Source organism: Amphiura filiformis, chromosome 18 (genome assembly GCF_039555335.1).
Source record: "Amphiura filiformis chromosome 18, Afil_fr2py, whole genome shotgun sequence".
NCBI lineage: Eukaryota > Metazoa > Echinodermata > Ophiuroidea > Amphilepidida > Amphiuridae > Amphiura > Amphiura filiformis.
This window is the reverse complement of record NC_092645.1, coordinates 50,747,850-50,769,631: the sequence shown is the minus strand read 5'-3', so window position 1 is coordinate 50,769,631 and position 21,782 is coordinate 50,747,850.

Below are 21,782 nucleotides of genomic sequence, written 5' to 3'. Positions count from 1 at the left end.
AGTACACAGTATGAGTTTTCGTATCTAGTCATCTTATACAAATACGTGTATACTAGTACAGCATAGCCAGTGTCTTTTCAATAAACTGCTCACAAGAAGTAGAGGCACTTCTGTTATAATAAAATTAATACTGGGAAAATCAACAAGTACAACGGATGGTAGAATTTGTGTTGATATTTAACTCAATTCAATAGGACTTGATTTGAGCAAGATAAAGCAATACATGGTGAAAGGTAAGATTTTATAAAATGAAAAATTGCGTTATTCGCTCGTCTAAAGCTAGCCGTAGTATGTTGCCCGCAGGCGTGATTGAGGCCATAGCGCGAACGCGAAGCCAGCCTGAAAGGCTGAACCGAGCAAGAAAGTAGCGCCACTCCAAAGCATTTTCCCGCCGCCGCATTTGATTAGACGGTAAACACTACCATTGTTGGAAGGAAAAGGGTCAAATGTTGCCATTTCTGACACTCTACCTTTTGAACACTGTTGAAGATATTAACCCTAGTCTTATAGACGTACACGCTGTAAAACTCCTATGGAATTCGATACCAAAGCCTATTTTTGCCGGGAATGATTAGTCTGGTCCTTCCACAAGACTCGGCTGACGAGGTTTAAACTAAATAGCGAGGCCGGAATCTGAGAGTACATAATTAAGAGAGGCGCTACATCGATCGCTCAAGTGAGGACAGCGTGAGCTCGATACCTGTATAAGAGTCTGTTCGTCAAGCCACAAATCCTGAAAGGTGATTATGAATATGTAATGATATGAATGAGCTAAATCTGAAGTAGCTACGAAAAGGCGATGTTATTGGATGTATATGGTTCATTGGGCGGAGCCATTATACCATAACGCTGTTGTGCAGATGTCACGCTCTGCGAACGGTACAAAAAGGTGACTAATAGAAATATAAACTGCTCAAATAAAGAAAGTCCGCAGTCATGTAACCCGTCCTACACCAAAACCTGATCTTGTTATGAAAATTTGATTGATACGGTTGTGTGCAGAATCTTGTTAGCTCTAATTTGATACCAAATTTGATACCAAACACTCAAAAGTGACAAAGACTGATACCAGTTTATGGCATTTGGTGCATTTTCAAAAGTTGCAAATCAAAACGATAACGCGGTCGAAATTGCTTAGCGTGGCAATGTGGTCAAGCTTGCTTGCCCACGATGAACCCATGTCGACTATACCAAGTGCGCGCTTTATTCAATTGTTAATTTAAAACGCATGGATTGCTACAGTGCTTTACTGATGAATACTAGGGCACGATGCGATCGATATGACCTAGCGGTTGTTTCGGGCTATGTCAATGGTCGCGCTGTGCCATTCAGCTCTACAGCTCCGCGTGGTCCATTTTTAATTTGCAACTTTTGAAAATGCACCAAATTTCATATACTGGTCTCTATCTCTCTGAATTTAGAGTTTTTGGTGGCAAATTTGGTATCAAGTTGGAGCTAACAAGATTCTGCACACGACTTTATCAATTAAATGTTCATAACACGATCAGATTTTGGTGTAGGACGGGTTACATGACTGCGGACTTTCTTTATTTGAGCAGTTTATTACGAATCTTGGCAGCAGACAAATTGCGCTGTTCTCTGACCCTGAGTGTTTGTCACGTAGACATACCGTGACCTGGGAAACATGTACAAAGCAGGGGATGCGACTGTGCCACAGGTTTTTGTCTTCGGAATCGATATAGACAATTTGTACAGAGTGCCGCTAGCCTGCCGGAATGCCTTGCTAGAACATATTTCTCAATATTGACGGAATGACGGCATCCTTTTGAAGACATGTCTGTTTGCGAGACAGTATACATGTAGTCATATTAGCTTGCTGACACACAATTTTTACACTATTTGAAGTAAATTAAGGCCAGATGGAGGGAGTCATAGGGTAGAGCTGCAGCTGCTCTGCTATGTAAAAAAATCTAAAGGCACTACCGTAACAAAATATATGTCATTTTGTAGCTGATGTTATGCTCTTCCTTATTCCATAGGCAGGATTTTTTCTACAGGGGTGCGGATTTTTTTCAAGCGCGAATAGCGAGCATCAACGAGCGGGGTGAAAGGGCCATGGGCGAAGGCTTGTGGGATCCCAGGGGCGAAGCCCCCAGCAAGTTTGACGGTAATTTTAAGCTACGAACAGACAATATCCCGTTTCAATTTAGCACTGAGACAGGCTTATTTTATAATTTGGTTTAAGTAAAGCTTTTAAGAACGTTTTAATGACCTTTATATAAGCCGACATTTAAATGTTATTTAAACGTGTTTACCAAACCTAAACGCATTTATAATCCGTTTATATGTTTTGAAACATTTTTGTGTTGGTTGGGAAGTATCAGTCCACCAGTCGATAAGTTAAAGCTGAGACGACAATACCGTCCTAGAGTGAGTGGTAGCGCAGCTCTTTCATAGACATTTCACCTATACCCGTAATCGATTTCACTTAAAGGTCAGGTCTATTGCAAAAATAAGTTTATCTCTATTCGAAGAGAATAATTATTACATTACAAGTTGACACTCGTTGCAATTATTTTATGCGTATTTCTCCTGAAAAAGGAGAAATTGTGTGGGTAAAGTTCTGCCTCGTACGTGTTCTTCCCCCGTTTGAAGCGTACGTGTTCTTCCCCCGTTTGACTGATGACGTAGGTAAATGAAGCGGACACTCTCCTCATATAATCACAATCACTTTGACCAGTTTGACATTAGCAACAATGAGTTGTACTATTATTTACCATAACAATGCTGCATAACAATATGCACACTATTGTTCTCATTTCGGAACAAAGCTCACACAGTATTGTTACAATGCGTTTGCTTTGTAATATTTCATCCAACTGAAACTATAACATTGCAATATAGAGGGAAATCAGATAGTTACATGAGTTTGTGGACTTAACACGATTTATAGGCTAGTCTCAGATGAAATTCTAAGCTCAAATTATTTTTTTTTTAGGCCTAATATTTCTCATGATATTGATATACATATGAATTGTAATATCACAATTTACTAATATATAAAAAAAAGAAGCGGCTGATATGTTTAAAAACCATTAAATTTGTAATACTTAATTTAGAGGTTTTTTTCTGTGAACAACAACAGTATACGTTCTGTCCATTGAGAGCGTTTATGGTCCCTTTTCTCAAAGCGGGCACATCTCATTTCATGACGTCACAGTTTTTCTAGGCAAAATCTGACTCGTTCGAAAGAACTCACCGCTTAAGTTGGTTTTTTCGGAATCTCAAATGTCCTATTTTCTCAAAAAAGGAGTCATTTTCATTGTCCTCATAATATTAGCTTGCCAATAATATGATGTTGTTTTTGCAATAGACCTGCCCTTTAAGTCATATTCGACTTGATTTTCTTACGAGTCGTACTTGACTCAAGGCCAAAATCACCTTTTACCCGAACTCACACGAATGCACAACACAAATACACTGTTTGGTTAAGCTAACAAAATCGAAGTCTTTAATTGAAAGCACGTTATTATTGGTACAATATATGACAACAAATGCACATACATAATAATCAAAATAATATAATCACTCTTTAACTATTTAGTACTTAGCCAGCATTCTTCTTCTTGGTGATCATAAAGTTCTTGCAATGTTCTGGACGACTGATGTAATATATCCCTATTTACTTGTCCTGCTAAAATCAGCGAAGTCCAGTGTACACTTGCGTTTATAAATCCTTGCGTATAAAATCCAAATACTAAACTCCTTGCGCCGTTCTCCTATACTAAACTCCTTGCGCAGTTTTCCAAATCTCCTTACTCCTTGCGGCGTACTCCTATACTAAACTCCTTGCGCAGTTCTCCAAATCTCCTTACTCCTTGCGCCGTTCTCCTATACTAAACTCCTTGCGCTGCTTTTCTCCAAACTTGGTGCTATTTCCACCTTTCACACAATATCTTCAGGAAGCAGGACTGCGATGCAGTTGTCCCCACTTATTTTGACAGTTGTGTTGCTCCTTTAACCAGACTTCAGCAAATCGGCAGAAGAATATATATTCCTTTCTTGGAAGAATAACATTCTTTGACGTATTCTAGATCTTCTCCGACAACACTGGTAAATAGTAGTACTTTGACTACATAAAATATTTCTGGTTTGCAATTTCCTTTCTTTGAAGGAATTGGACTGTATTAAAGCATATAGCTAGCTAGCCCAGATCAACACTATCAACTGTGACCATAATTGTGTTTTCATTTTCTTATATCCAAAGCATTGGAAAAACCCCATTCTATTATGGGCCATTTACTACCTTCACATTATGCTCAATCTGGGGTTAATTATAATATTAACCTTTCTCATTACATCACTTCCTTAGGGGAATTCCATTACATCACTTTCCCTTTACAACCTCAGGGGGTTTCCAAATATTCCAAATTAGATATGATTCAACTTGTTTTGTTCAATTTGAGAGGGGAATTCCCCCAAAATGTCATCACTCATGTAACTTTGTAAACAAAGATAAATCATCAAATTAAATTACTCAGGGCACATCACAATTCGTATCATAAGTGTAAACAGGTACAGTCGTAATTAATTATAATTCAAAAGTCGTAATTCCAATGATGACCTGTATCATCATTCATTTGAAGTTAATTCGAATAAGTCGTCATTAAGTACAATGAATTTTCACCAATGTAAACGAACACGTTGTTGCATTCAAGTTTACCTGCCGTAAACAACGGACGGGCATAATCAAACGAATTCGATTTTCCTGAATGCGGATGTGAATCGAATTCACCCGATGTAGTGTAATACTCACGAATAAAGGCGGTACTACATCCCTGATAAATTTTGTGACCAGTACATTTTCTCACAAAAAAAACCTACACACTGATAACAAATGTTAGGGGTGGTGCAATAATTATGTGTATCCCCGGTCGGGTGAATTATAGGGGGGTTGCAAAGATTTTTTGGCAGGACAAAAGGGGGGGGCAAGCGATTTTGGGCACTGATATTTTGGGCACCATTTCTATATTACGCCCTAAAAAGGTGTAGGAAAACGTTAGGAACACATTCAAATATGCAAATTTTCCTTCTCGCTGCGGTCGCATTATATGATAAGACAATTATTTAAGGTTTTGAATTCGGGTACCCCAAAATCTTGCATGTGTAAAGGGAGGGGCAAAGAATTTTGCCACGTCAAAAGGGGGGTGGGCAAAGATTTTTTTGGCACGGTCAAAGGGGGGCAAGCGATTTTTGGCAGACCATTTTGAAAATTCACCACCCAGGGGTACACATAATTATTGCACAATCCCTTACGTATAGGGGCAAGGAATCCAATAACTTCGCTGAAATGTCATTGATTCAAGGCAAATGGTTCATTGTATATGTTAAGAAATGAGGTACATTCTAGCGGTACCTCTTTTCTTATCATAAATAACGCTCTCATCATTGCACGCGCATAATTCGTCGCTGGATGCCAGTTCCTTTAGGTATTTTCGTCTCAGGTTAATGTACATTAGTGTCCAGTTTCATGTTCATACATTTGTGCTTTTCCTTTTCTTTTTTGTGCAGAATCATGAAGAAATTATCTCCCTATCTTGTTGACCGTGTGCCAGTTCATACATGCAAGTATTGCCAACGAAGATTCTATTTTAGTACTAGTCGATATTTACTTCATTTAAGATTCCATGAACACTGGACACACCTATACAGGAATGGCTCGTTCCAGCAGGCTGCTGCAGCATATCGCCGACATTTGTGGGCAAAAAACATCGCAAAGTTATCTTGCGCGCAGAGTTTCTCGAGTCCAGAAAAGATGAATGTACGTAAAAGGATAAGCACCAACCAGAAACGTGACAGATATAAGATTTTTTCATTGACAAAGGACAAGGCAAGACATGAACGGATTCGTACTAAAGGGAAATCAGTACATGATCAACATGATAAACTTAAAAAACGACTGACAATTTGTTTGAAGAAACTAAATTTCGAAGAAATACTAAAGGGCAATGTTATAGGAAAACACCTTAAATCAAATAAATATCATTATTGTGATAAAAAGACCTTTAAAACATCATGTGGAAAGTCAAAGAATGAGTGGATTTACACCAAAGAAAAGCCATATCAATGTAAATATTGCAGCAAAGGTTTCTCACAGTCATGTAACAAGACTGCACATGAAAGGATTCATACCAAAGAGAAACCATATCAATGTAAATATTGCAACAAGAGTTTCACACAGTCAGGTCACAAGACTGTGCATGAAAGGACTCATACCAAAGAAAAACCATACCAATGTAAATATTGCAACAAGAGTTTCTCACAGTTATGTCACAAGACTTTACATGAAAGGATTCATACCAAAGAGAAACCCTACCAATGTAGATATTGCAATAAGAGTTTCTCACATGTAAATGCCAGGACCTCACATGAAAGTAATCACCATAAAGATAAACCTTACCAATGTAAATATTGCAACAGGAGTTTCTCACAGGCAAGTAACAAGAATGTACATGAAATGATTCATAGCAAAGAGAAGCCTTACCAATGTAGATATTGCAAAAAGAGTTTCTCACAGTCAGGTAAAAAGACTCAACATGAACGTGTTCATACCAAAGAGAAACCCTACCAATGTAGATATTGTAACAAGAGTTTCTCATGGTCATCCTGCAAGACTAGGCATGAAAAGATTCATAGCAAAGAGAAATCTCACCAATGTAAGTATTGCAACAAGAGTTTCACAACATCAGGTCATAAGACCTCACACGAAAGGATTCATACCAAAGAGAAACCATATCGATGTAGATATTGCAACAAGAGTTTCTCATGGTCATCTGCCAAGACTAGGCATGAAAGGATTCATAGCAAAGAGAAACCTCACCAATGTAAGTATTGTAGCAAGAGTTTCACAACATCAGGTTATAAGACTACACATGAAAGGATCCATAGCAAAGAGAAAACATTACCAATGCAGATATTGCAACAAGAAATTCAAACAAGTAAGTAACAAGACCAGACATGAAAGGATTCATACCAAAGAAAAACCATACAATGTAAATAGTGCAACAAGAATTTCTCACAGGCAGGTGCCATAAAAAGTTTCATACCAAAGAGAAACCTAATCCTTAAGTCATTATTTGCAGTTTTGAGAGAAAGGCAAAAAACTCAAAACCTCAAAAAAATGACTAAGGGACTATTCACACACACTTGTTAGGGGGGCCCCTCCACCCTTTTTCAGACCTCAAACATTTCAGGGCCCCCCTTTTTGACATAAAAATTATGGGTCAACCCCAAAGAAAAGCATATAAACTCAATTTCCAAGGAGAATTTGATGTCATCTACATTTTTGACCCTTAGGAGGATCAACAATTTCACGGGTCCCCTTTTTGCATCAGGCCTCCCTAACAAGTGTTTGTGAACGGTCCCTAAGGCGATTGGATTATGAGGGTGACGTAATAATGTGTGGTGTTGAAGATTTACGTATTCAAACTAATGATAAAGACAATGTCACTGATAATAGTGGTACAAGGCCTTAGTCATTTAGAAAATCATAACGAGGGTGCTCTCTATTATAATAATGACTAATTATGTGTACCCCGGGATGGTGAATTTTCAAAATGGTCTGCCAAAAAACCTTTGCCCCCCCTTTGACGAGCCAAAAAACTTTGCCCCCCCTTTTGACGTGCGAAAAAGTCTTTGCCCCCCCCCCTTACACCTGCGAGATTTTGGTGAACCCGAATTTAAAACCTTAAATTGTCTTATCATATAATGCGAGCGCAGCGAGCAGGAAATTTTGCATGACAAGTGTTTAAATGTGTTCCTAGCGTTTTCCTACACCTTTTTAGGGCGTAAAAAAGAAATGGTGCCCAAAATTTCTGTGCCAAAAATCGCTTGCCCCCTTTTGACCTGCCAAAAATCGCTTGACCCCCCCTTTCGACCTGCCAAAAAATGCTTGCCCCCCCCCCTTTGGCCTGCCAAAAATCCCCCCCCTATAGTTCACCAGACCGGGGGTACACATAATCATTGCACCACCCCTAAATCATTTTATTACAAGGTAACAATTGTTATAAAGATTGAAAAAAACACTCAAAACTTCAAATAAATGCCATATGCAATTTGGTTATGAGGGTGACGATATAATCGTAACAAATGTTTTACACAGGCTGGTGAGAAAATGGTACATGAAAGCAGTGGCGGCGCTACGGGGGCATTTGGTTTCTCTTGCCCCCCCAGTTTCCCCCCAAGTTTGCCCCCCCCCCCCTCCCCAGTTTTAAGGCAGAAACCCCAAATTGCGTAAATTTCAGCTGTTTGCGACAATTTTGCGCAAAATTTGTCGATTTTGCCCCCAGAAATTAACTTTGCCCCCCATGCTCCCCGAAAAAAAAATTCTGGTGCCGCCACTGCATGAAAGATTTCATAAAAAAGACACTATACCAATGTAATTGTAGTACTTTCTCAGTGGCAAATACACGAAAGGATTAATACCAAAGAGAAACCATATTAATTTAAAATATAGCAATAACAGGGCGGACCATAGACTGGCCCCCAGTCTCGGTTCGGTTCCATCTCTGGATAATGTACATGTAACAATAAACAATTACATAATGCCCTATAACCCCCCTATTTTCCGCAATGCCAAAACAAAAATCCATTCCTCTTCATCCACAAATCGACGCCACTGATTACACACACAGTCAACCATGCAGCAATATAGAAATATACTCGTATTATACAGCTAGAACGCTGGACAACCGATTCTTTAGAAATGCATAGTCGCGCTAAAGTCGATCGATACATGTTAAAATCAGCACAATTCAGAGATACACCTTTTTGCGATAAAATTTATTTTCTCGGTCAAATATAAAGCAATATCCTTTTTTTCTTCAGTAATGTCAGTTAAAAACATAGTGCTTGGATATACATTTTCTTTTAAATCCTGGTGTTAAAATTAAGCAGCAAATTTTGTCTTTTAGTGTGATATTTTTGATTTTTATAGGCCTTTAGTTCGCCCGCGAGCTTTTTACGGAATTCATTGTTTAGCGTCTCAAACTAATATAGTTTGCTAAAGAAAGATATTTCCCACCTCCGTACGGCACATCGTGTGGGTCTATATATTATAGTTTTGTCTGAATTTCCGTTTTTATTCGACCCTTTTTCCCTTCATGCTCCGAAAATGTCAAACTTAGTACTTTATCTCGAGAGCAACCAGCAGAAATAATCGATATTTCCATTTTTGTCAACCAGGTCCCTTTTCCCTTTTGCCTGACCAGCGATTTGGTAGCCCAATTGGGTGTTCTGGTAAATGAGGTAAATTTTGGAAATTTGCTCCCGTGGTAGCCTGTAATTTCAATTTATAGGGGCTATGGATTCCATGAATATGAAAACCATTTTGTCTGTTTGTTTGTTTGTTTATTTACCTAGGATGAGGTCCATGGGGAAATCCACTGTCCAAACCTAGAAAAATTCGTGTGTTATTATATGGGATTTTAATTTTCTGTCCCTCCTATCTCCAGGTGAATTTTGAATGACCAACCCCCCACCCCCATCGCGGGTTGGCATTTTCATTACACCATTCAGACTTGTTTTTCGGGGTTTTTTTTAATTTGACATGTAGGCCTATTTGTCATAATTTAGCGCTATAGGACCTACTTTCTAAATGTATAGCTATAGCCGTGCTATATAAATATTATTATGTACCGGGATGTAATATTATGTAGGCCTATGGGGGTGGGGTGGGTGCAGAGGTGGGTAGTGGGGTGTATGTAGGGATGGTATTGGTGGTACTCAACACATTTTAACCATTACTTACAATGCAAGGCTCATTGTTGCCATAAATGTTTTTTCCTTTAGGTCATTTAATAGGTTGTTATAAACTTCCATGTTTAAGGTTGTATTGTTTTGGCTGCTTCATTATGACTTTCGGTGGGTTTCCAAAAGCAATTTCAAACAAACACCAACAAAAGGCACTATACCCAGTCACCTTCATGACAATTGAAACACTAGGTCAAGTATTAACATCCAAGTTATTCTGTTTTTAGGCAAGCAATTTTTAATTAATTGCTTGAACAGGTTTTTGTTTAAAAACAAAAACCTGTTTAAATTAACAATAATAATGAATGATTCTTATATTAAGGCACAATCTCTTCCGATGAGGAACTCAAACACGAAATTGACAAACAAACATAAAAACAACAAAGATTGGTTTTAAGCTGGCGTTTAAATAACGAAAGTCTGGGGATGTTACGAAGGTTATTTGGAAGTGTGTTCGAAACAGTTTGCTTGACAAAACATCCCTGGAGGCCACTGCCATTACAAGGTGGGCACCATGCTCATGTATGGACTTTCAAAATGGACCCTAAACAAGTAATTATCTTTCGTTCTCAGAATACCCTAAACAAGTATTTTGTCATGTTTTCCACACATCAAGTCTGAAATCACACCCTTTTCAAGTAAGCCTTCATTAATGTTTTGCATAAAGCCACAAGATGTTCTTAGCAATTATATAGGCCCTACTGGCCTTTAACAACACATTTGCTTACATCATCAAAATAATTAAGTAAATGAAACTGAAAAGTTGTCAACTATCAGTATCATGCATTTTATTTAGTATTATGGTTAAGACATCTAACTGTAGGCCTACACATCAATAAATGCTATATACCGTTAACACACATCCAAGTTGTTGTAAAAGTATACCCTTTTTTCCGATTTTGGCAATTTTGACACCCTTTGCACTGTACGCGCGTACATCGACCGTCCGTGAAAAACTACCCTTTTTACGCGTTTTTGTACACGAGCATGGTGTCCACCTTGTAATGGCAGTGGCCCCTCCTGGTAAAACATACAGCGTAATATTTATGTTTTGTAAATGAAAGTTTTGTTTAAAATATTGCCCAATTGCATGTAAGATTGTTGATTTTTTTTACCAAATGGTGGGCAAAGTTGTTTTGAGGAGAAGCAAATTTCAACACATTGGTCCGATGATCACAGTGATGATGAAATCAAATAATTAATCACTCACGTGATGAAAGATCCTCGTGCTTATAACATGATCAGTTTCATAGGAGCGGTAGGCCTGGGAATTTCTTTGCTATATTGAAAAAAAAATACAGTATCAAGCATTACAGTTTTTCCTGACATTTACTGAAAAAATGAAAATTATTGCTTTTCATTTAGCCGAGAAAATTAATTTTACATTGAAAAGGTGTAACTCAAAATTTTGCTCATTTCAACACCAAATTCGATCGTTTGTATTGCCTCATTAAATGACTGAGTGAGCCTTGCATAACAAAAGAATTGGTTGTCCTGCGTAGAGACTGTATAAGTGAACGCGAAAGTCCATTGAGCGCTGATTCCTCGACTGGTCCAATCTGTTGGAGATCTCCCTTCCAAATAATCGTTCAACGAAGCACAGTGATTCCGATGTCAATTATGAACGCCCCGCCCCAGTTTCAATTCAAATATGGTAGCACAAAGCTATGCCGCGGGATGTGACGCAAGATCGGATGGGACACTTGTCAACAACTGAGAAGTATTGAGCTCAACTGGAATGCGTCTGATAGACCTATGGTACGCGCAATAATAAAAGGCAACCACTCGACTCGGACATATTGTCCATATTGCGTATATTATCGCGTGCGGTTTGCAAATGTTTGCACATTATTTAGCTAGGAAAGCCTCTTCAAATATCCCCGCGCTGCCAAGCTGCGTTGATTGGTCGGATACAATATCGTTGTTTTAGTCGCTTACACAAACGTTAATGTAGTGCCGGGTGTAGTGAGAACACGGACGTGGTATGTAGAAAGTGCGCCTGACCCAGGATGGGTAAGTGAACTCCCACAAAATGCTGGGAGCTAGAAGGCAAATTGCTTACAGACCGGGAGGGTCCATGTATTGGGTTGATTTCTAATGCTATGTAATCTACATTACCAGTCGTTCTCCATGGACCGGAGGGAGGGTCTAGGCGCACCACCAATTCACTCCACGAAAAATGTACCAGTGAAATTCAGTTAAAATAGTATACCGCTTATTTGAACTTGTTGCGTCTTTATGGGGCTCAAACTTTGTGACAACAAACCCCATGACCAGAGGAATATTTTTTGAACATTTTGCAGGGGTCAGATACCTCCAAAACACCAACATGCCCCAGCTACGTTTGTGGTCTATGACCAAAATTTGCCACTAGTCTTTCTTCTTCTTCTGGCAACAAACTTCAAAATGCTTCCCCTCCTCATGTTACACCCTACAAGTACGTAACTTGAACATATGTATCGGCTATATACAGTGCCCATAGGGTGCAAACAGAATTGGGATCAAAGGTCATTAAGGGCTATTTTCGGTATATAACCAAATACCCAGCAAACACAAAAACGTTTTAAAAACGTTTTTAATAAGTTATATTTTGGCTTTTGGTTTAGATAAAAACGTTAGAGGAATCCAGTTGACCAGGCAAACTTTCAAGGGTAACCCAATTAAGTAGGCTTAAAATATAATCAAGCCAATGTTTAGTTATTGTTCACCTCTATACCAACAAACTTTACACAGCTCCTAACTTAATGTGTTTTCCAGATATTTATAGCGGTCTTTAATAACATTAAAATGTCGGGTTATATAAAGGTCATGAAAACGTTTTAAAACGTTTTGTATGAAAACACACTACAACAATATTTTTAAAATGTTTTCCAAAATGTTATTGTAAAATATTTTTGCAAACATTTTTTGCCAAATATTTTGTCAACACTTAAATAACATTATGTTAAAATATTTGCACCCTGCAAGCACAGAAATGTTCTTAAAATGTTTTTTGTTTCAAAACCTTTTAATAACATTTAAATGTTGGGTTAGGCCGTGTAAAATTAATATTTTGGTTCTCGTCCCTCCTCCTCAATTTCTGGGATTTGTCAGATTTTTTTTTTTTTAGATTTTTCAATTTTTTAGACTTTGGAATGATTTATGAAATCTTCATACATATAAATAAGTTTATTAGAGAACAAGCATCACTTCCAAGTCTTTTTGTGGTACTCTAGGGGTCTATCCTCAGAATCTCACATTTGAAAAAAAAAAGGGCCTCATCGTTTCTTCGAGCACTGTTGGAGAAGACCGAAAACTACTGACAATGCTAATTTTACATTGAAAAAAAAAAAAAAAAACACCTCCTCCCTCATCAATTCATGAAAATCCTCTGGACGAGAACCAAAACATTAATTTTATACGGCCTTATATAAAGGTCATGAAAACGTTTTTAAAACGTTATTGCAAATATTTTGGGCAAACATTTTTCGCAAAATATTTTTTAACCCAAAAATAACATTCTGTTTAGAATGATTTGTATGAAGTTTTCAAAAATGTTTTTGGAATGTTATTAAAACGTTTTTATACCCTTTATATAACATTTAAACGTTTTCTGTAAAACGTTTGTTGTTTGCTGAGCAGTAGATTATCAAAAAATGATTTTTAATGTTATGAAAACGTTTTATACCCTTAATATACCCTTTATATAACCCGACATTTAAACGTTTTCTGTCAACCTTTTATAACCTTTTGCGAATGATGTCGAAAACGTTTTGTGTTTGCTGGGTACCTTCAAAATGCTTCTTCTGCCACACATTACATAGCACAATGACGTCACTTATACATGTGTATCAGCTTTACCCAGTGCTCATAACTTGCACACATAATTGGGGTCAAAGGTCATTAAGGGGGTAAAATATAACAAATGCATTTTCTGGACATTTGCAAGGGGTATGGGGCTCAAGCTCAGCAACAACAAATCTCAAGACCAGGGGAACATTTTGCAGGGGTCAGGTCAAAGGTCATGCAGAGGTCAAATTTTAGAAATGCATTTTCTGGACATATGTAAGAGGTACGGGGCTTTATGCCAGTGGGATCATTTTGGAACACTTTGCAGTTGTCAGGTCAAAGGTCATATGGGGCTAAATCTTAGAATTTCATTATCTGGACATCTGTAAGAGGTACGGGGCTCAAACTCGGTGTCAACAAACCTCATGACCTAGGGAAGGTTATGGAACATCAATCATGCAGGGGTCAGAGGGGTCAGGTCAAAGGTCATCTGGGGTCAAATCTTAGAATTGCGTTTTCTGGACACCTGTAAGGAGTACGGGACTCAAACTCGGTGACAACAAACCTCATAACCAGGGGAACATTTTTTGAACAATTTGCAGAGGTCAGATACCTCCACAACACCAACACGCCCCAGCTAGGTTCGTGGTCTATGACCACCATTTGCCACTAGTTTTTTCTTGTCGTTTGTGTGTGAGTTTTTGTGTAGGCATCCCTTTAATTTAGTGGCCTGCGTGCCACTATTGGGTTCGCCTGGCTTCAGCCGAATGTTATAAATAATTAAATAAGTAAACAAATAAATAAAAACCACTAGGCTCCCAATCATTTACCATGACAACCTGCTGAGAAAAGAGACTTTTATCATGTTGATACCCGGGATCAGTAATATGAAACCTGCTACCCTGGCCCTGCCACGTAGCTAGAGCGCTCAGAGAATTTAACAGATGCTCATCATGGATGCTTTATAACTTACAGTACATGTATGTATGTTTTTTCTTCATTAATATATTGTGTGTTTTTTATAATATTTTATTTTTGTTTGACAAACGGCCAACTTGAAAGGAATTTAAATTTTCTCATTCTTTTGGATGAGAAACTTCGTGGTGTGTGTTTCAATCATTATTGTCTTATTAAAACTGTTGAGAATTGCTAATCCCGCTAAGCTCAAAACAAACATTATTATTTTCTCATCCAAAAGAATGAGACAATTAAATTCTTTCCATTTTGGCCGTTTCTCACCAAAATTTCGTCTAGTGATGCTAGCCTACTGTTTGTCCGAACTTGATAAAGTTGAGCTAATTTGGTACATGTTCAATCTGAGGCCATCAATTGACGGACGTATTGATACTATGCTTCATTCCGTACAGTACATGTTTTGTTATACTGTAGAGGGCCGTACTACGTACGTGGGCTGTATGCATTGTAATGTACAAAAAGTAGCCTGGGTTCGGAACAGTAACCTCAGATCGTACACTGTCTACAATTTGGTTGAGCATTAATAACTTTGACAATAAAAAAAAACTTGATCATTATGCCACCGCCGGATCCACCTATACCATTTGCGCACTTTCCAACACCTTCCCCAATGGATTTAAAAGGTTGAAAAGCTTTTAAGCCCAAATCGAAAGTGATGTTACTGCATGTGTTACCACGATTTTGTGTCATCAGAGGGCTTGCATGAATATTTGCGTGTTTATATCAGGAGTTTTGTGTTAACATATTATTATAACAAACATTTGCCACCTAATATAACTTTATCTATTGGAAATGAACGCATCGAATCTGCAAAGACCATTAGGAATCTTGGTGCTTTTTTCGATACTCACATGACTATGTCTTCTCATATTACAAATGTTAGCAAATCTGTTATCTTTCATCTTCGAAACATCGCTAGAATTAGGAAATATATCGACCAACCTACATGTCATCATGCCACACGTTCATTGATACTTTCTCGTCTTGACTATTGTAATGGCCTTCTCTCGTCATCACCATCTACTCATATTATTCGTCTACAACGTCTTCAAAACTGGGCAGCACGTCTTGTATTTGAAGTCGATCGAAAACACTCAGCGGGTCCACTTTTGAAATCACTTCATTGGCTTCCAATACGCCAAAGGATCATTTTCAAATTACTTTTGCTTGTATATAAATGTCTTTACAACCAAGGACCAACATTTTTGTCAAATTGCTTATCATTGTATGTTCCAAAGAGGCAATTCCGATCTTGCGATGATTATCTTCGTCTTGACTATCCCATGACTAGAGTCTTAGCTGGTGATAGAACTTTTACAGTTTTTGCATCAAAAGAGTGGAATAAGCTACCTGTCTATATTAGACAATCTTCATCAACAAATGCATTCAAAAAAGCGCTTAAAACTTATTTGTTCCCATAACATGTTCTTATTGATATTGTAATTTGTATTATTTTTAAGATGCACCTTCAAAATGTAGTTTTAAGTTGTAGTATTACACTCAGAGAAATATTCACACGTTATGTAAAAAAAACACGATGTAAATTAAATTATACACAATATATGTAAAAGTTTGTCAAAAACTTTTACCATGCCAGTTTGTAAATGCTTCAAATACATATTTGAACTGTAACGATGCTAGTTTACCTAGTTTGTGTAATCATTGCATGAAATGAAGTAAAATGTCAGCCAAAAATACTTCGCTGATTGGAGAAAATCTACCTATCGTGTTATGTAAATCGACACACGTGTAGTTTTTACCTATTTCATGTAAAAAATTATAGCGCAGACCGAAAGCAATGGCGACACGACGTGTGTGTGATCGGGTGGCGCATACCTGCTGAAACTTCATTTAAATAGGTAGGTTTTGGAGTCATTAACCTTGAACCAAACTGGAGATTCGTTCGATAAGTTATACCGTGTGTCGAAAGTCCGTTCCGCCTATATTCCTACTTCCCCTGGAGCATAACCTCAATATGGAAGTACCCCCTCTGTTTATTTGCCTTTGGGCTACTAGCTGCAATGAACCTTCAGGCTCATTGCAGCGAAAAAAATATGTCGGCCGTTGTTCTAGAATTTTAGAGCTAATTTTGTATGTTATGGCAGATTTAAAGGTGTGCAAACCTTGATTTTCAATGGAAAAACAACAATAACAGAGGTTTGCAGACTTTCGGAGGTTATCGACCATAAAAAGACAACAACTTCAAATAAATTGCTAAGTGATATTTATATTAATCCAAAACAATAACCAGTAACAATTTAATATCAAATTAATTGTGGAAGTTTATTTTCAAGCATGTTAAAATGGTTTTCCTATGGGGGAGGAACAGACTTATGACACACCGTATATGCATGGATTTCTTTGAGACTTTATAAATGACTATTTAGGGGTTCATTTTGCTAGATTGATCAACATTAAAATTGACATGCACCGGGACATTGCCGCGATCAATACGTACTGTACTGTATACTGCGACGCGTGACTGCGTGAATAGCAATGTGTGTACGTGTTAAGATAGATCACAAATACCACAGGAGATCTTCTCATTTGGTAATACGGACAGTGTGCTATAGACGTGATATGCATTGAAATGACTTCGATAATGTAGCCTAGCTAAGTGTACCAAGTGTGGGACTCGAATTAGGCTTGAAGCGACAATGCATTAGTGTACTATAGCATTGTATATCGTACATGCACATTGAGAGAGAAATGCTATACATTGAACATTAACTAGATAGCGGGGTGAACTGATAGAAAAGAAAAGAAAAACAAAATAAAATACTTCATGCATAAAATTGTATTGTTGAATGAATCTGACAGTTGACCTAGATTTGATGACTTCAAACCTATCATGTTTCAGCATAAAATAAAACAAAGAAAGAAAGAAAGCCCCAACCCTATTGACCTGTTTTTTGGCATAAATGTTATGTATTTTTTACATACTTTGTGTAAAATATTACATAACAATTATGCAGTAAAATACCTAATAGCTGAGGTAAAAAATCTACATAAAATTTATGTAAATATTTTACATAATTTGTAAGTATTTCTTTTACTTATCTGCTATGTTTTTTTTACATAATTCATGGTTATGTAAAAAATACCTATTTGTTTTGGAGTTCTATACGTACATCGAAGTTGTGTACAATTTTACATAATTTATGTATTTTTTTCTGTGAGTGTAAGGTATTTTGTAAGCGCTCTGAGCCTTATGGAAATGGCGCAAATGCTCTTTGTATTGTATTGTATTGTATTGTATTGTATTGTATTGTATTGTATTGTATTGTATTGTATTGTATTAACAGGTTCCATATTGTTTCCACTGTAAATACATTTATAATAGGGGTACAAACATTATTGCATTGCACTTTTATAATTTCTGCTAATTTATTAGCCCCACCAGGTTCCCTAATAAATGGCCGGTACTCCCATAACTTAAATGGGGTCAAATGCAGTGGGCATATTTTTGGGTCCGTTTTACACCAAAATTAAACTTAATTATCTGCATTGCACCAAAAAAACGTAAAATTGTGTGCACTTACTTGCGAGTAATTGTCCAGAGAAAGTCATTTTTGAATCAAGTCCGCGTCAATATTGATCACGTTTCAGGCATGTACGTGGGGACACTGAAATGTGTGACCCAAATATGTAAGTATGTTTGTTTGTGTTTTTCTAAAGAACACGAAAGGCACATGCCGCGTTAGAGGTCTGTTGTTTAAAAAGTATATATACTTATAAATTACAGTACTAGTACTTTGTTCAGTATACTTTAAATGTGCTTTTCTGATCACTGTACTTTAAAGGGACTTTATTGTTGTTCCAAATATCGCACTTTGGAATTTTGTTTAAAAAATATATCTAATGTACAGTGCTTTAAATAGCACAGTACATACTGCTGTTATTGTCCATTTTCCTATACATAATACACAGTGCTCTCCCCATTGACGCGTGACCTCTACAAACAGTGTTTGTTATAGGTATATGGGCATTGCCTAGTTAACGTCACTGTGTGAAAAATAACCGGCCAATATTTAAAGTACTTAGTTTAATAGTTTTGTAACATGTCCTAAATTTTTTGCTAATTTAGGTGTTTGGAAATATTCGCACTTTAGTGTTTTAGTGTATGTTATAGGTAATAGGGCATTGCCTAGTTAACGTCACTGTGTGACAAATAACCGGCCAATATTTAAAGTTCTCTCTGAAATCCTAGAAAATATAGTTTTGTAACATGTCATAAAATTAATTATTAGCTAATTTAGGTGTTTGGAAATATTCGCACTTTGGTGTTTTAGGAAGGATATGTAAACGACAGATAACACCAAAAAATATGAAGAAATTATTTCCAAACCGTGTTAAGTCTACAACAATTATGTTTCTCATTTTCAAGAATGCTGGTTAACAATATGCAGACTAAGGCCCACACAGTATTGTTACCTTGCGTTTGCTTTATAATCGTTCACCCAACTGAAACTATAATACCAGCTCATTGCAATATCGCACAGGTAAAACAGAAACATGTGTACTGTGGATTTAACCAAAGAAGATCTGATTTAACATAGTTGAGCTGTTTTCAATGAGTGTTATCTTGGTTTAATAGCTTTTAATGGGATTTAAGTCCTGCAAAGGTCGTGGTGAATTCTACTGTAGACATGACTCATTAGGAAACGAATTTGGAGAAAACCTTCTGTTAATAAAATACTATGCTGAGCCACCAGCCTGGGTGGCTCACGCTCCAGTAATTTCAGATGATTGAGCTCAGTAATACATCAAAGAATGTCTTTCAATTCATGAAAACAAATAGATAATCAGCTTATCGGATTAAAAGCTTAGAGGGAAGGTCTTGTTGCTCAGCGAGTGTTTGTAATTGAGTGGCCCAGTATAAAAACGGCCCATGGCACATTTTTGAAAAATAGAGGGTGCTGTTGAAAAATGTCAAAGGTCACCAAAGGTCATCCATACAAACATAACACATCATGAATGTAACTCAAGAATGTTGTCAATTTAATCTTTTAAGCATCACATTTCTTATGTATTTTATTGAACATTCGTACATTTACAGTGCCGATTTCTACCAATGACGAAAAATGTGCCATGGGCTGTTTTTATACTGTGCCACTCAATTATCATAAGGTTTTCTCCAAATCCATTCTCTAATGTGCATCATGACTTTAAATATGCTTGTTTGGTATAAAGTACAATTAAAGTACAGTACTATAGATATGCTTTATTCAGTATGCTTTAAATGTACTTTTCTGGTCATTGTGCTTTATTTGTACTTTATCGTCGTTCCAAATGTCGCACATGGGAATGTTGTTTAGAAAGCATAGTTAGAGTACAGTGCTTTAAATAATACTTGTTTGGTCCAGGGTGCTACAGGGCTTGATAAGAAATCTGCTGAAGTACAAGTTGCTACGCTCATAACGCTTTGGGTAAAAAGAAGAGTGTTACCAGAACCACAAAAGGCATACGAAGGACTCGTACTTTCGGACGCAGACCATAAGGATAGCGCAAAAAATATTGCACGGGCGCTAAAGCAATAGGCCAACTTGAACCATCGAGAAATGCGTATGTTCAATACCTGTGCAAGCAAACTGAAGATGGACGAATATAAATTTATATAAAATGTTAATCAATTGAATATATGAATACAAAAGCCACCTAAGTCCATACTTAAACCAAATTCAGTTAAGCATGGGAAAGTGTTCCTTTACATAGGCCTGTCATATGTATGAAAGAACAACTCAAATTCATCCTCTGTGTCTATTGAGCATGTGAAAATAGCATGTATGAAAGAATCACCCAATTCCATGATTTGAGTCTTGTAACACATTGATTAAAATCCAGTATGTATAAAAGTCCACTTGTAACACATTCATTGCTAGAGAGTGACTTTTGGAAAAAATGGGTTTAATAAAGGAAAGTGTGTGGTTTATATTACATGGCAGAATGCTTATCAACATTATACATACCTGTGCGCTTTATTTTGTATTATCTTACTAGTGGTAATCTCATTCTAACATTGTTGTCTTTGTATATGATTCAAACAACCACCTAAGTCCAAAATTTAAAATGAACCCCACGAAGTCCCTGAAATGCTAATCGTCATACCTAATACAGGTTAATCCACTCATTTGCACGTAAAACTTACCATATTGACCAGGTAAATCTAACTGAAGGAATTAAAATGATACACAGGTTTTTCTCTCAAAATCACTTCCCATGGACTTAGGTGGCTTTTGTATTCATGTATTCAATTGCATCAACGTGTCATACCGTGTAACTTTGGAACATGCATTATCCGACAATTTAATTCGACCGGACAGAATATAGTCCTTGGAGTATAAGTGCGTCTCAGTCAGACTTTTGTGGGAAGGTAAACTGATGCTATCGCGTGCCATGGATATAGTGTCGGACTAGCTCGAGGTACTCACACCTCCGTCACTACGATTTCCACTGACCTCTCCGCACGCTTATAGGAAGGAGTGTATCCACCAGTGGCTTGCAGCATCCAAGCCAGACAGCAGAGAAGGACTTAATTATATTTGGCCAGTGTCAGTAAAGAAGTTAACTTCTTTACTGACACTGGCCAAATAAAGTGTTTGCTGTCGAGTGATGTGACAATTTAGTGTTAAGTTAAGTGCTAAGTTAAGAGACAGATTAATAAAATCCGTAATTATCTCATCCATCCTGGATTCTTTCTCATCAAATCTCAGACATTACAAGTATCTACTGTTTTGTGCATGTTTTTTTACGCTTAGAGGAGGATACTTCGTGGACGACCAGAACATATATTAACGCCGAGTAAGTGCTTGAACTGTTAAAATGTTGTCTAAATACAACATATTTTGTTTTCCGCGGCGAATTCTTCAAAACAAAAAAAATAAATAAATAAAATAAAACATGGCACCGCCATGGGTGGTCCTGTGTAACCAACGACATGCAATCTATTTATGGAACGGTTTGAACGCTTAGCCCTTGGATCTGCACCACTTCCACTCCGAGTGTGGCTTCGCTACGTAGATGACACGTTCGTAGTTATTAAACGGGAGCCGATTTCAGCGAATATCAACTCGCAAAGTGATCACATAAAGTTCACATGTGAAGGGGAGGCGGATGGACAGCTTCCATTCTTAGATACTTTGGTCAAGCGTTCCGAGGACGGTCCTGTACGGGACAGTGTGTACCGTAAACTTACATACACTGACCAGTACCTCAATATTAACAGCCACCACTCCGCTGGAGTTAGGCGTAATCAGGACTTTGTTCCA